The sequence below is a fragment of the Rattus norvegicus genome, chromosome 4, assembly GCF_021556685.1.
Source record: "Rattus norvegicus strain SHRSP/BbbUtx chromosome 4, alternate assembly SHRSP_T2T, whole genome shotgun sequence".
In the NCBI taxonomy this organism is placed as follows: domain Eukaryota; kingdom Metazoa; phylum Chordata; class Mammalia; order Rodentia; family Muridae; genus Rattus; species Rattus norvegicus.
Window position 1 is genome coordinate 133,372,669 of NC_141537.1, and position 16,005 is coordinate 133,388,673.

A 16,005-nucleotide genomic window follows, 5' to 3' on the forward strand; every position below is an offset into this window, starting at 1 on the left:
ACAATATACAGACACATCATATGCTGCTGTGTGTACATGATACACATGGAATATACACAGTGCGTATACCTCATGGGCCATACACAGATCACACACATTGTACACACATCCTACACTGCACACACCTATGATATATACTATACATATACCATGCACACTACATACACATTATATCCACACAGTATATGCACCACGCAGTCTTTACACACATGATACACATACCATACACACTAGTACACAAAAACCATCCATATACCTCACTGGCACTCACTCAAGGTACATATTTATGCTCTCACTTGAGTGTAGTTCCTTCAAACCCATCACCTTAAAGCTACCCGTCCTTATGCCGACAACGATTCCATTCATCAAGGCATATTCAGGCCTCCCTTTGCAGAATTTCCATGATGAAATGAAAATACTACCTAAGATGTTGCCTCTTCTGGAAACCTTAACCATAAGGCTCTGTTTGATATTTGAAAATGGCCAAACAGAAGTTCAGATAGCCTGGGGTGGGGGTATTGAGCAGCTAATCCCAAATGTTTCTGAAAAGTGGGGTCCTGAAAGTTGTTGCCTGTGCTTCAGAAAGTAACTTTCAAGGAGGCTTTAAGAAGTGGAATTGGAAGAGCGTGGTGCCTCACCGGCCCAGTGAGCATTTGGTTTCCCAAGGTATGGAGTCCTGAAGTACAGCGTTCCTTGGCATCTGTGAGGCACACAAGCACGCTGTGCTCACGTAAACATTCAATATGGTCACTGACAGAACACCTTATATGGCGAAAACAACTTACAGTGCGCACGCACGCACGCACGCATGCACACACAGCAATGTGCTGTGTCTTTCTCCAAGGGCCTGCATTTCTACTCTGGTAACTAAAATGACACTTTAACATGGAATCCCTGCTATTTTTCTATCAGGAGAGGGAGTGTCGTGATGCAAATCACTTGCTCTGTCAGTCACTGGGCTACATAATCATGAGTTCACTTTTTCCTGAATGCTCAAGGCAGAGGAGCTCAATGAGCATATGTATTATATAACTGTATGTAGGATCAAGTGACACTTCTTCAGTGTCCTCCCTCATCTCTCTCTGGTATGAGCGAGCGGCATGCTTTGAGGAGAATAAACTGACAATATCAAGTCCATTCTTTCGATTGTCAGCTGTGGGACCACAGGCAAGCAAGGTTGTCCCTCTCTCTGGGCACCTGTAAAATGGGAACAGCGCATGTGCACACTAGGAGGAACAAGGGAGTTACTGGAGAGCACAGAACTCACAGCCCAGTGGCTCACACAGGGTAAGTGTCCCAACTAATTATATTCATGATCTTATCATTTTACAGTGTAGAAGGCAGCTGTTATCGGGGGAAAGTTACATTGTGAGCTTTTTCCTTGACAGAACTGTGAATTCCGTTACAAGAGCATATTCAAATGAGGAGCTATTAATCCATTAGTTGGAACCATATACAAGTTGGTAAAGAGGAAAAACTATAGCCTAGGAGAGGGAGTCCTGTCAAGGCCGCGGGAAAGAATGAAATTATAATTTAAAAAGAAGTCCTAGAAATTCACTACTCACAGGCTCTGCATCTCAGACAGTGGACACAAGTGCAGACTTGTTTATATGTTTAAAACTCAATCAAATTAGGGGGGATACGTGTGCAAACGTGTCACACTGGGAACAGAACGGTGTTAGTGGTACCTAAGCGTGCTCTCATGGCTCAGGACCAGTCCACTCGAACACTTTTCTGGACATTTAAGACGGCAATGCTGAAGCCGTGAGGCCATATCTACCCCTCTGACCCCAAACCATCAGGATAAGGCTAACACAAAGCAGGAACCACACTGTTGCTCCATGGGAATTATTTTAGAAGCAGCTTCTTGACAGGCCTGTGAGGATCAAGACCCTCACCCACAGGTCACGGGTGGCTCGGCTGTTGTCTGAACTCATACCGCTGAGCCTGCCATCTCAGCCCTTACATGTCCTGCCTTGCTTCAGACTTCTCCACGTCCTTATACCTTTATGGAGAAATGCTAATTCAATGGCTACAGAGAGCCTACCAGACACACAAACTCCATTCTAATTCTTTTAAGACCCCTGGGATCCTATGGGGAGAAGGATTAGTCATGGAGAGTAAAACGAACTTGATCTATTCTTGATGTCTGCTCCAGGCATGGGGGGATGGATGTAGTGGTATTCTTGCCACAGGTTTGTCATCCTCAGACTCAATGATCTTTATTTAAGATCCAGCTGAGGTCCAGCCACCTATGTTCACATGTTCCCCTCTATGAACAGCCTCACTTTTTTGGCCAAGAGCCCATTTCTTGCCATGTTGTGCACATCAAAGTGAATCGAGGATTGAAGAGTCTGCTAAAAGGATTTATTCAATCCAAGGCTGTCGTCCCTGGTTGCAGAGAAACTGCAGAAGTCTCTCAGTTCCTCTCCTACGCAAAATAGAAAACATCAAAGTTCATAAAAAAAAAAAAAAAAGGAGGAAGAGGAGAAGGAGGAGGAGGAAGAGAAGGAAGAGGAGGAGGAAAGAAAATCCCAGCACACTTCCACCCAGAGTTAAAGCCGAAAAACAAACAACTCTGGCGGTTGGACTGATTTCATAAAACAATTGGGGTGGCAAACAGCGGTGACTCTGAACTTGTGGGAGGCCAAAAAAAATAATTGACATTTTAAAGGAATTATGCAATGGTGGGCAAACTGAGATGGCTGGGGTCGGGGTGAGGGGAGGAAGACAAGGTCACATAGCAACACACACTTAAACCACTCCAGCTCAGATAAGGAACCAAGGCTCATTTATAGTCACAAAGATCTGAGGACTGTGGGAGGAAATAAACAAAAGTCCTAAGAGAAAATCGTTAACAAAACACTCAGAACTACTGCCCCACAAGTAGTAGTGTTAAGTAGGCTACACTCTGTGTTTAAAAAGAAAGAAAAAAAAAGAGCCAAATTTCCTACATTCCTGTCCAAAAATGAAAAACACCTCCTTGTAAGCATTCAACAATAACAACAAAAAACTTATTAAAATTACATTGTGCTAGCATTTATTATATCTATGAGGTACCACTTTTAAAAAGTCTTCTGAGCAGTCAAAACAAGCTGGGTGATTAATAGAGGACTCTGTAATGAGTAGGGGAAGAAAATGAAGGAAGTCAAACCCCACCCCAGAAGAAACTAAAAGAAAACTTGGCCTGACAACCTTGAAGTGTATAATCTCACCGACTTCCTGTTTACTAACAACACAGACGCACACAAAACCACCCACATTAAGTTTTCCAGGAAGTTAGATATGTAAATAAAACATTTTGGACTTCTTTGGTAAGACGAATGGACTCTCTTCCTAAACCACCTCTGAGACCAGTGAATGATTTGAGGCAGCTTTCATTTAAAAATGGAGAAACAAGATCCCAGGGGTCATATTTTGACCTTCCCAAAGATTCCCGAGATACACAAAGATGAATTAGAAAGAACACTTTTGTTTTTCTTATGAAACAAGCTATTTTTTTTAAAGTCGGCTGCCTGAAAGCAAAACAATCTATTTATGCAACACGAAAATAAATAACTATTGAAAACTTTTAAAGTAAGATGGGTTTTGTTAGTGTCACCCTTAAAGCAACTGCACTAAATTCTTTCTTTTCCTGACATCTGAGCTGTGTCTACAAGGCACTGGCCCATTGTGATGAAAAGAAAGTCACTAATTACCCAGATGTTGTGTCTAGTCACCAACGGCTGGAATTTCCCATATTTGCCCTTAGTGTCTCTGGGAGTTGGCTGAGGCGGCTTTTCCAGCATTTTCAGGCTCTCCAAGCCATCTGGGGCAACTTACACCTGGTGGGAGAGCTTTCGGATTCCCTCTCTGAGTTATGCAGTGTGCATTTTCTTTGGGATGGTCCTTGTAGGTAGGCCTCAAAGAATGCAAATTTTCTAACTATGGAAATTGAGAGATGTTTTTTCTATCTTCCTGATCATTCTATGAGACGGAGAAGGAAAATACTGCTCAAGTCTTTACCCTTTTCCTTTCTTTCACTCTTCCCACCAAAACCTGCAGAAATATCTCTTCTATACCTGAAAGCCACCGCTTCCTCAAGTCCCCATATCTTGAACGGCTGGGAGGCAGAATGAGCCGTATCTCAACTCCCTTCCACCTTCCCCACGCCTTCTTTCAGTAATCCATTTCATTCCGGAGTCTCCACGTACTCTAAAGCCACCACATGTCCATCCACTGAAATCCAGAGGTACAGGACAGCACAAACTTAAGTCCCACAGCCCCAAGAGCTCATCCTGTGTCAGCAAATAAGCGAGTGGTGTGACCCCCCCCCCCCGTTAAGTCACACCCACGCATACATACCCCGCGCTCCAAACTCTGTCCTGGTCTATGGAATGGATGCAGTGAACTTCCTGGCATCCTAGAACTCCTTGAGGATTATGCTGGTTCAAGTTCTCTGAGCGACACACGTTAAGAAGGGAATGGCGTGTGGGAAAGCAATCTTGGAAATGACGGTGGGCAAACACAGAAGCAGACGGAACTCTGAAGAGCGGTCAGGGTCAGCAGCACTTGCTTTTCCTCTCACTGGGACAAAACAACCACCAGAACGCCATAATGAAAAGAGGTTTACTGTGCCTCTCGGCATCACGGCGTTTTGTCTATAGAAGGCGCTGTAGTAAGAACAGCGCAATCCGTGTCGACAGGAATGTGAGGCAGCTGCTCACATCATGGCGGCCAAGCGGGAAGCAGAGACCGTATACCAGAGCCTGTGGTATAAGCCTGTGGTATAACCTTCAAAAACGGTTCCAATTCGTATACTTCTGACAATCAAGCCTCACCTCTTCAAGGTTCCACAGCCTCCCCAAGCCAGGCTATCAACTAAGGACCAAATAAATGAGCTTAGGGAGACAGCTGAAGCCTCAAAGACCATGTGGCAGGCAGGTCTACAACAGGAAGGAAATGGGAAGAAGGGAGTTCAAACATGAAAATTCTTGGGTTTTGTGAAGTTCCAAAAAGTTCTCTGTGAGGTCAATGACATCCTGGTGGTTAGTCACTGTGTGCCACGGTAACAGCCCACATTAGTGGGCCTGCTATAGCAGTGAATCTAAGCCACCACCAGGATTATATAATAGTGTACACGACAATCCAGCCAACACAGCATATAAGTTTCACAAGACACAGTGGCAATGGCTGTGTTGACGATTGTGATGATGATGTCACTTCCGGTGATAATGTTACTTCCCATGATCCTGACATCCTTTTTTAAAGATTATTTATTTATTTAGTATACATTGTTCTGCCTGCATGTATGCCTGCAGGCCAGAAGAGGGCACCAGATCACATTATAAATGGTTTTGAGCCATCATGTGGTTGCTGGGAATTGAACTCAGGACCTCTGGAAGAGCATCCAGTGTTCTTACTGTAAGAGTATCCGGTGCTCTTAACCTCTGAGTGATCTATCTCCCCAGCCCAATATTGACATTCTTGCAAAGTAGTTTACTATTTTCACTTCTACACCTGCATTATAATGTTCAGAGGAGACACAATCTTTACTCCTGAGCTAATCCAGTACATCCTTGTTACCCTGCAGGCAATTGGCCTTCCCTTGTAAACAACTACTGGACAATAAGCTGTATTGTATTATCACCAAACACACAAGAGAAGTCTTATGATCATCCCAGATGTTTGAAATCATTCTAGTCTGAATGAACTCAACCCAGTCTGAAGAAGTACTCCAGGCCAAGGATGTGGGAAGAGGGGTTGGAGACAAAACCTGCTGATTCCTCAAGTTTCAAGTGAAGGGTTTGGAGGTGAAACCCAGGTGGCTGAAGTTCGTAGGGCAGAGTAACAAAGGAGAGAGCCACAGAGGGTATTCCACAGATTGGCAAAGTCCCTCCCCTCCCAGGTTATGCAGCTAGGAACCTGGCAGTTACAATTATTAGAAACTTCACAGAGCTGGGCTCTAAACAACCACAGAGATTAGAAGGGACCAATCTCACCACAGGAACTTGTGAAGACAACCAGGACTAGTGAGCATCCCAAAGTAGAAGACCGACAGGAAACTCACAGGGCAACAGGCAGAATGCAAGAGGAACCTGCAAAATCGGTTGAAGTGGGAGCCGTTAGCCCAGAGCAGAGGCAGAGCTCGTCCCATGCAACAAAATTTAAAAGCAAGACCCACAAGAACCAATTGTTTCCAAGTCACTTAGCTTCGTGCTCAAAATGAGGTATAAGAATGCTTCTAAGAATATCAAAATATCCAGGGCCCAACACAGTCTTTTTTTTTTATGACATGTGACCTCCTGCTGGAGATGGCTGAATGGATGAAAAGATTAGCACAGAGTAGATATCTGGGCATCTGAAGCAAGAGAGACCCTGCACTCAAGTGGATGGTGAGAAGTGACTCCCAGGACTTACTGTCTGACCTGCACATGCACGCCATGCCATATGCAACACTGCATGCACACATACACATGCATACATTCACATATAACTAATTAAGTTTTAGGGATTGCAAGACATGTAAAATGATAGAAAAATGAGATTCACACGGAAATGGGAAGCAGTCAAAGTCATCTCCGAACTGCACAGACATAAGAATTACCAGACCCCCCCCCAAAAAAATCAAAAGTAGATGAGAGGGGAGCCCGTGGTACAGAGAAAGGGAAGGGGCGCAAGGTCACACTTGACATAAAAATGTAGAGGAGGCTGGAGGGGGGGGGGAGGCACCAAAGATGGAGGGGTGGGAGAAAAAGGAGCATGAGGAAGAACGAAACAAGTCCTGTGTGGAAAATGCCATGGTAAAATGCACCTCGAGGTAGACTGATCACAATTTTAACTTGAAGTAGAAAACAGTTTTACGTGAGTAAAAAGCATCAGCATGGGCCAGACACAGTTGGAGAAGGAGTTAGGTAAATTTTACAGCACCCCTTGCATGATAGGAGGGAAATGATCACATGGACAGTCGGCCATCGACTACGAAACGACGAAGTAAGAGTAGATACCTGTACGGCCGGCAGAGGCAGACCTGGGAAGTACAGTGATTACTGGGACCAAACCCAATAACTGGGTTTCAGTAACTCGAGGAGCTGCCAGCAGAATAGAGCAAATGCATGCAAGTCACCAACACCACGAATGACCAGTGAAGGCCATGCAGATGCCTAAGTGATCATCATGAACAGTATCCATGAGGCCACGAACGTCAGTTCAGAAATACCGGACTAAAGACTGGGGGGACAAGGGGCTCAGTAAAGCACTTGTTGTTCTTGTGGAGAACCCAGGTTCCATTGCTGTCACTCCTCACAGTGGCTCACAACCATCCATACCTCCAGTTCCAAAGGATCTGACACCTTCTTCTGACCTCTACAGACAACACCGGATGCACGTACACTCATGCAGGCCAAACAATCGCACCTACGCACGAAATAAAATAAGTCAATCTAAAAACAACAATTTAAACCAGGATTAACAGAACTGTTTCTAAAAGCAACAGATTACGGGGATCTGCTCAAGAGGAAATCAGTAACCTGAATAAACTGACGTTTGTTTTTGAAATAGAAATCAGAAGAAAAAAAATCTTCCCTAACAAAACCAAAACAAACAAACAAATGGGAAAAGAAAGAACAAAGCAAACAAAAGAAAACAAACCCCCAGCTCAGCGTCACATGGGTTCCTCCGGCGAATTCCAACAAACACTGAAAGATGAAACAAACCCGAATCTAAACAATCTCTCCCAGAAAACAGAAAAAGCCCGCCCCAGCTCATAAAACATCGAGGCCATCACTAACCCAGGGCCAAACCCAGACGAAGGCAATGCAAACGTTTTCAGACAAGTCCCTAGTGTGGATATAGCTGCAAAACTCAGCAAAACAATAAGCCAACTAATGGAGCAGTGCAAAACAGTGCAGGACAACCACGAGGGGCTGGTCCCAGGGATACAAGGCTACTTTACAGTGAGCAGGGATACAAGGCTACTTTACAGTGAGCAGGGATACAAGGCTACTTTACAGTGAGCAGGGATACAAGGCTACTTTACAGTGAGCAGGGATACAAGGCTACTTTACAGTGAGCAGGGATACAAGGCTACTTTACAGTGAGCAGGGATACAGGGCTACTTTACAGTGAGCAGGGATACAGGGCTACTTTACAGTGAGCAGGGATACAAGGCTACTTTACAGTGAGCAGGGATACAAGGCTACTTTACAGTGAGCAGGGATACAAGGCTACTTTACAGTGAGCAGGGATACAAGGCTACTTTACAGTGAGCAGGGATATAAGGCTACTTTACAGTGAGCAGGGATACAAGGCTACTTTACAGTGAGCAGGGATACAAGGCTACTTTACAGTGAGCAGGGATACAGGGCTACTTTACAGTGAGCAGGGATACAGGGCTACTTTACAGTGAGCAGGGATACAGGGCTACTTTACAGTGAGCAGGGATACAAGGCTACTTTACAGTGAGCAGGGATACAAGGCTACTTTACAGTGAGCAGGGATACAAGGCTACTTTACAGTGAGCAGGGATACAAGGCTACTTTACAGTGAGCAGGGATACAAGGCTACTTTACAGTGAGCAGGGATACAAGGCTACTTTACAGTGAGCAGGGATACAAGGCTACTTTACAGTGAGCAGGTGCTCAGTATGATCAGAAAGGCAGACGCTGAGAAGAACGTCACATGACTCAGTGCAAAGGCGGGGGTAAACTTTAATCTCTTTATGGTTTAAAATATTCTGTAAACTAGGGGCAGAAATAAAAGACACTCAGGTCAGAAAGAAGTAGACAGAACTGTCCCCTGCGCAGGTTACAAGAATGAATATCCATGTGTAAAACCTGAGTAACCCCCAGGCCATGGAGGACTCAGGACCGCTACATGGTTCCTGCATGGTTGTTACGTGAGAACTATTAGTGTACTTCCATAAATTAGTAAAGAACATTTTTTTTCTTGAGACAGGATCTCCCTTTTTAGCCAAGGCTGGCCTAGAATTAACTGTATAAATCAGGATGAATGACTTCAAACTTATGACAATCCTCTTGTCTTGCCTCCTATGTGTACCGATTACAAGTATAAGCCACCATTCTGGGTTAAATTTATATTTTGAAATTTTTCGTTTCTACTAGTCTCCCCCACCAATAAATGGGAAGATGTAATTCTTCATATAAATTTATTAAAACTAAAACATTACCCGGAAACAAGTCAACGAGGAGACATACCATGTTTATATATGGAAGAACTCAGGATCATTAAGAGTTCAAGTCTACAAAAACTGCCATATAGATTTCTTTCTTAAGATTTATTTACTTTATGTATGCGAGTACACTGTCACTGTCTTCAGACACATCAGAAGAGGGCATTGGATCCCATTACAGATGGCTCTGAGCCACCATGTGGTTGCTGGGACTTGAACTCAGGACCTCTGGAAGAGCAGTGAGTGCTCTTAACCACTGAGCTATCTTTCCAGTCTGCTGCCACATATATTTAACAGGGATACCAATCAATATCCCTCAAGGTTGTTTTGTTTTGCTCTTTAAGATAAAGCAAAGCAATTCTAAAAATTCACCTGGGAAGGCAATAAGGCAATAAAGCCAAGGTAATTTTGAAAACAAACATTAGCTAGGAGGACTCGCAGTACTGATGTTAAGAGAGTTTGATTCAATGGCATTTGAGATGGTATTGAAGAATCTGAGGGACAGATGCATGGGAGAATCACAGGGTGGATATGGCCACAGCAAGACTCTGACAATAGTACAAAAGCAATTCAACTGAGTAAGGATGGGTTGCCCACAGTGGATGCTGGAGGCTAAGAACATATGCATATTTAAGAAAAAAAAAAGGATGATCTTTAGCAAACATCAGATCTTATAGCAATTAATCCAAAATTGGTTATACAGATCAAGAGTTCTTAGTAAATTAAAAAAAAAAACTCAATAAGTGACATTTCATAAAAATTTAAAACATTTGCTATGCAAAAGACAAACGAAAAGTTACTAACTAGGAGATATCTCTGGAAATTGTATATCCAATAATGGACTTCAATCCAAGAAGCACAAGTAACAGGAAAACCCAACTGAAAAGAAGTACCCCAATTTCAAGATGAAAAGTTTAAGTAGGTATTTCACAAAGAAGGTCCACGAATAGCAGACACAGACACCAGGTGATGTTCAGAATCTTTGTGTTTGATGAGGGAACATCAAGTCAAAAAGAGACATCACGGGCTGGAGAGATGGCTCAGTGGTTAAGAGCACTGACTGCTCTTCCAGAGGTCCTGAGTTCAATTCCCAGCAACCACATGGTGGCTCACAACCATCTGTAATGAGATCTGATGCCCTCTTCTGGGGTGTCTAAAGATGGATATAGTGTACTTATATACATAAAATAAATAAATAGGGGTTGGGGATTTAGCTCAGTGGTAGAGCGCTTGCCTAGCAAGTGCAAGGCCCTGGGTTCAGTTCCCAGCTCCGAAAAAAAAAAAAAAAAAAAAAGAGAGACATCACTACAGATCTGTTGGGATGGGGACAGGCAGGACCTGACAATGCAAAAAGGTAGCAACAAGGATGCTCAGATGTCAATGGGAGCAATGCAAAGTAATAACAGTAATCCGGAAAGCACTTTAACAACTTTTGATGAATTTTAAAGACATGCTTGCTCAAATGGCCCAGCAATCTCATTCCTATATATTTGCTATAGATAAATAAAAATTTGCATTCAAACAAAAGTGTTCATAACTTGTTGTCATTCGCTTTATACTTTATATAACCAATACTGTATATTGGTTAAATTTTATGTTATTTATATTATATATATAGAATATATATTATATTCTTCAAATAGACAAAAACAACTTAAAAAGTTTATCAAACAATTAAATGTTATCAGCCCCAATTAAATGTTTTCCTTTATGAGAGTTGCCATGGTCATGATGCCTCATCACAGTAATAGAAAACATAACTAAGAGATATGTTGGTACCAGGAGTGGGGTATTGCCTGAATAACCCATGCCTTTGGAGGAAAGTGGAACACTTTGGGACACTGGACTAGAAAAGCAGTGGATGCTTTAAGAGGGGCTTAATGAGCCATACAATTAGAAGCAGGGAAGACAGTGGTGCTGAGGGTGATTTGATCTGCAGGGGCCTGGCTTAAGAGGTTTCAGAGGAAAATATTATAATGTGACCTAGACACTGATCTTGTGATATTTTGGTGGAAAATGAGGCAGCTTTCTGCCCTTGTCCAAGAAAGTCTGACTCAGGCTAAATTGAAGAGTTATAGATTAAGAGATTGAGTAGAGGAGATTTCCAGAAAGCCTAGTATTGACTGTGTTGTTTGATTATTAGTGGCTACACTTACACAGATGTATAATGAAAAGGAGCTAGCTAAGCAAGAAAAAAATACAAAATGTACAGTTTGAGGAGAAAAGGAGCATCAGGAAGTGTAAGGGAGCTAAGTCCTGTGCTCAAAGAGATAAACCGGTTAAAGAAAAGCCTGATGCCAAATGGAATAAAGGGAGTGGTGACCTCAGGACAGACCCCTCTCAGGTAAACTTCCAGCTTGTGAAAAGGAAATTTTTAAAAGCTTAAGGCTGGGCATGTTACTGTACACCTTTAATCCTAGCACTCCACAGGCAGGCAGAATTCAGAGTTCAAGGCCAGCCCAGTCTACAGAGTGAATTTTAGGACAACCAAATTTAGACAATAAAGGAAACCATTAAAAACAAATAAAAATAAATGGTGTGATGTGTTTGAACGAGGGGTCATGTTCCAGCCGCAGAAAGCAGCAGAACTTGAAGGTTTGGTAACATGGTTCCAGCTTTAGAGTCAAAGATATAAGACATAGGGCTCTCTCCACAACTAAGGGAAGCCACTAAAGCCAGCTGTGTGTTAAGGCTGACCCTGTATGGAGGCCCAGAGAGACCTTTGCTTGAAGCTGAGAAGACAAAGCCCGAATGCCTTGGAGAACCCAAGTTGTTGGAGATGTCAGAGTTGTGGGACACCTGCTGAGGAAAGTTGCTAACAGAGGGTAGAACCTACCCAAGAGAAAGAAGTGTGTTGCAGTCAACAAAGCTGAAAGGAGGTGGAGATCTGAAGAGCCCTTTAATATCAGACATGGACGTGTAGAGTTTGGAGTTTGCCCAGCTGGTTTTCAGTCTTGCTTCGGTCCAGTATTTTCTCGCTATGCTCCTTTCCTCCCTTTTGGATTAGTAGTGTATATCTTGTGTCATTATATGTTGGAAGTATGTGATCTCTTTTTCACCTTGATTTTACAGAGAATCACATTTAAGAGATTGCATGAGTCTCAGAAGAGACTTTGAACTTTATACTTTTAAACAGTGTGGATACTGCGATAGACTGTAGGGACACTTGAAGTTGGATTAAATGCATCTTGTATTATATGGCTATTTGCCTATGGGGGCCAGGGAGTGAAATGTGATGGTTTGCATAGGAATGGCCCCCACAGACTCAAGTATTTCGATGCCTAGCCCATAGGGAGTGGCACTATTAGGAGGTGTGGCCTTGTTGGATAAAGTGTGTCATTGTGGGTGAACTCTGAGGTCTCAGATGCTCAAGCTAGGCACACTGCCTCTCTCTCTTCTTGCTGCCTGTGGATCCAGATGTAGAACTCTCAGCTACCACTGCCTGCAAGAAGCCATGCTTCCTGCCATGATAATAATGGACTAAACCTCTGAACTATAAGCCAGCCCTAATTAAATGTTTTTTTGTTTTTTATAAGAGTCCACTACAACCCACAGAACTAAAAAAGCCAAATAACAAGAAAGGCCCAAAGGAAGATGTTGAATCTTTCTCAGAAGGAGAAATAAAATAGATATCAGAGGTGGATGGAGAAAGAAAACTGGGGGGGGGGGGTGAGGGGCAAGGCATGGGTGGGGAGAGATAGATCAGGTGGGTTGAACAGAGGAAAGAGAATGCAAATCTGAGGTGGGTGAGAGAGACATCTCTAGGACTTGCCTGGGAAAGGAGGGCCCCCCCAGAGTGTCTATGGGGATAACTCTAGCTACAACTCCTAGCAGTGGGGTCTACGGATCCTGAAGTGGCCACTTCCTCTAGCCAGGCAGGATTCTTAGTGGAGGGATAAGGACAAAAACCCACCCACAAAACCTTCGACCCAAAAGGTGTCCTGACTACAAGATACACAAGGGACAATGGTAGAGCAGAGACGTCGGGCATGGCCAACCAATGACTGCCCCAAGTTGAGACCCATCCCATGGGCAAGAACCAATCCCTGACACTACTAATGATACTCTGTTATGCTTGCAGACAGGAGCCTAGGATAACTCTCCTCTGAGAGGCTCTACCCAGCAGCCGATAGAAAGAGATGCAGAGACTCAGAGTCAAACATTAGATGGAGTTTGGGGAGTCTTGTGGAAGAATGGTGGGAAGGAGAACAGGGACCTCACAGGAAGACCATTAGAGTCAACTAACCTGGACCCTTGGGGGCTCTCAGAGACTGAACCACCAACCAGTGTGAGCATGGGCCGGACCAAGGCCCTCTGCACATATACAGCAGATGTGCAGCTTGGTTTTCATGTGAGTCCCCCAACAACCGGAGCAGGGGCTGTCTATGAATCTGTTGCCTGCCTGTGGATCCTGTTCTCTTAACTCAGCTGCCTTGTCTGGCCTCGGTGAGAAAGAATGTTCCTAGTCCTACAGTGACTTTATGTGCTTGGGGTGGGGAAGAGTGGGGGTGATACTGGGGGGCAACTCCCCCTTCTCAGAGGAGGAGAGGGAGGATAGGAGAAGGATCTATGTGTGGGGGGACTGGGAGGAGAGAGGGACTGATATTGGTATGTAAAGTGAATAAAAAATTAATGAAAAAAAAAAGAGTTGACATGGTCGTGGTGTCTCTCCACAGCGACAGAAACTCTAAGACAAGTAGCAAACACCATCCAATGACTCAGCATCACGTCCAGAGCAAGTGCAGGCTCTGGTGCAAGCCTGTGGCCTCTCCTCTCACCCCTGAGGTCTCTTTAACTGTCCTGTTTGAACTTACTGTTTCCTTTCTTTTAGGTTTCCTTTTTCATTCAAAATCCATTCTGCACACCTTGAATATCTCAGCCAGGTTTTCCCAGACACTGCCTGTCACTTCCCAACATCATCCTTCTTGTCCTGCTACTCTTGCCATCCAAAGGGATAATTCAGCACACAGTGGGGCTGTTCTGTACCATCCTGGTCCCTAACAACTTGACAGCTGCTGGAGGGCAGGGGCAGGGCTTGGCGCTGATAAGGAGGTGGTGTACATGACCCTTGCTGAATCAAGGGAGACTAGAATACCTGCTAGAAACGTCAGCTAAATTTTCACTTTACACCCTGTGGTCTTCCTGTCTGGTAGAGACAGCTTCAGCCTTGAGGTTCAGTTTGGTTTGGTTTGGTTTTTGAAACAGAGTCTCCCTATGTCCCCAGCTGGCCTTGAACTATAAATCTTACTACCTCTGTCTCCCACATGCTGGGATCACAGGAGTGTGTCGCTTAGTTTAAGATATCTTTGGAGGCTTACAACACGGAGTACTGGGGGTTGGGGCACTGTGAGTGTTTATGGGAAGGAAGGATGCCTGCACTGAAAGGAGCTAATGATATTCAGGCAAGATGAATGCCCCAGATCTCGGTTCCTTTTAATATTTATTCTAATGCCATTTTCCCTCTTTAATAGAATATGAGAGTCATTCAGATTTCAATAATTCAGAATATATTCCCGACTTGAAGATGGTTTATCAGCTAACCACATTTGCTGTCCTTCCAGAAGCACACCTACCTTTGGGCCCTTGGGATTTCCTTTTTTGTGCCCCACCACACCCCCACTTCTCTTACCTGCTTCAACCCAGCACCCAGCAACTATTTGGGCCATTCCTGGCCTCCTTCACCACCTATCTTTCTACATCTTTCTGTGTGTCTTCTCCAGAAACAGTTCTGGCTCTGGGGTTGGGCTCCGCATCCCAATTTGAAAGGCTTTTGTTTGTAGTGATGTCACTCAAACTTTCTGAATAACAAATAAAGAAGGAGTGTCATCCTCCAAATCCTAACTGAGAGATGCTGCCCCTCTCCTCCCACTGTTGAGGACAGGAGCAGTTTGTGACTGTGGGGGATGGCGACATATTGGTTCGTGAGAATATTAGGGGCTGGAAAGATGATTCAACTGGTTAAGGCTGGCTGTGAAAACATGGGGTCCCCAGTTTGATCCCTAGAATCCACAAAAAATACTTAGTATCTGGTGCATTCTTTCTTTCTTTCTTTTTTTTTTTCCGGAGCTGGGGACCGAACCCAGGGCCTTGTGCTCGCTAGGCAAGGGCTCTACCGCTGAGCTAAATCCCCAACCCTCTGGTGCATTCTTTAATCCTGGGGCAGGGGAAAAGCAGACAGGGACACAATGGTCAAGCATAGCCCCAACTTGATGAGTTCTAGGTCAGTTAGAGACCTTGTCTCAAAAACATGATCCCCTTCTGCTTCTGAGGAAGGACTCCTGAAGATGACCTCTGGTACACACACACACACACACACACACACACACACACACACACACACCACAGACAACATAGTAATAAATTGTCATTTTAAATAAAGATACTATGATCTTGTTCTCTATCAAAAATACATCGCACAGTAGTCCAAGTCTTTGCAATCACAGATACCTACCAGTAAAATATTTTGAGCTGGCACAAATATATGATATGTATTTTTACTTATTTATGAATTATAGATGTATATATAAACTAATATGTATATGTACAGTGCTGATGTGAGCATTATAAACCATGCATTTAAAATTAGATTTTAAAGTATGAGATTAAATATAAATGATAAAAGAAGTTTTACTATTTCTTTCTACAACCCAACACTCTATACTGTATGTCACAATGGTTTGCACGCTGTGCATGGTTTACATTCTCTGTAAACATGGAAATCATGTTTACAGAGAATGATCCTTTGAGTCCTTTTCTGGAAAACTGTGTTGGGATTTTGGGGGAGGGAGATAAACTCGATGTAATGAGGGTGCCTATGGTATATACCAAGAGGAGGG

The 16,005-nt window shown here is 43.7% G+C and overlaps 1 protein-coding gene and 1 long non-coding RNA gene across 6 annotated transcripts in view; one reads left to right on the top strand and one right to left on the bottom strand.

Annotated features, from left to right (window-relative positions):
• LOC102555037 (uncharacterized) overlaps nt 1-16,005 on the top strand; it is a 58,367-nt gene that overhangs the window by 19,401 nt on the left and 22,961 nt on the right. The window lies entirely within an intron of this gene.
• Nucleotides 1-16,005, bottom strand: part of LOC147994997 (uncharacterized) — an 82,018-nt gene that overhangs the window by 19,150 nt on the left and 46,863 nt on the right. The window lies entirely within an intron of this gene.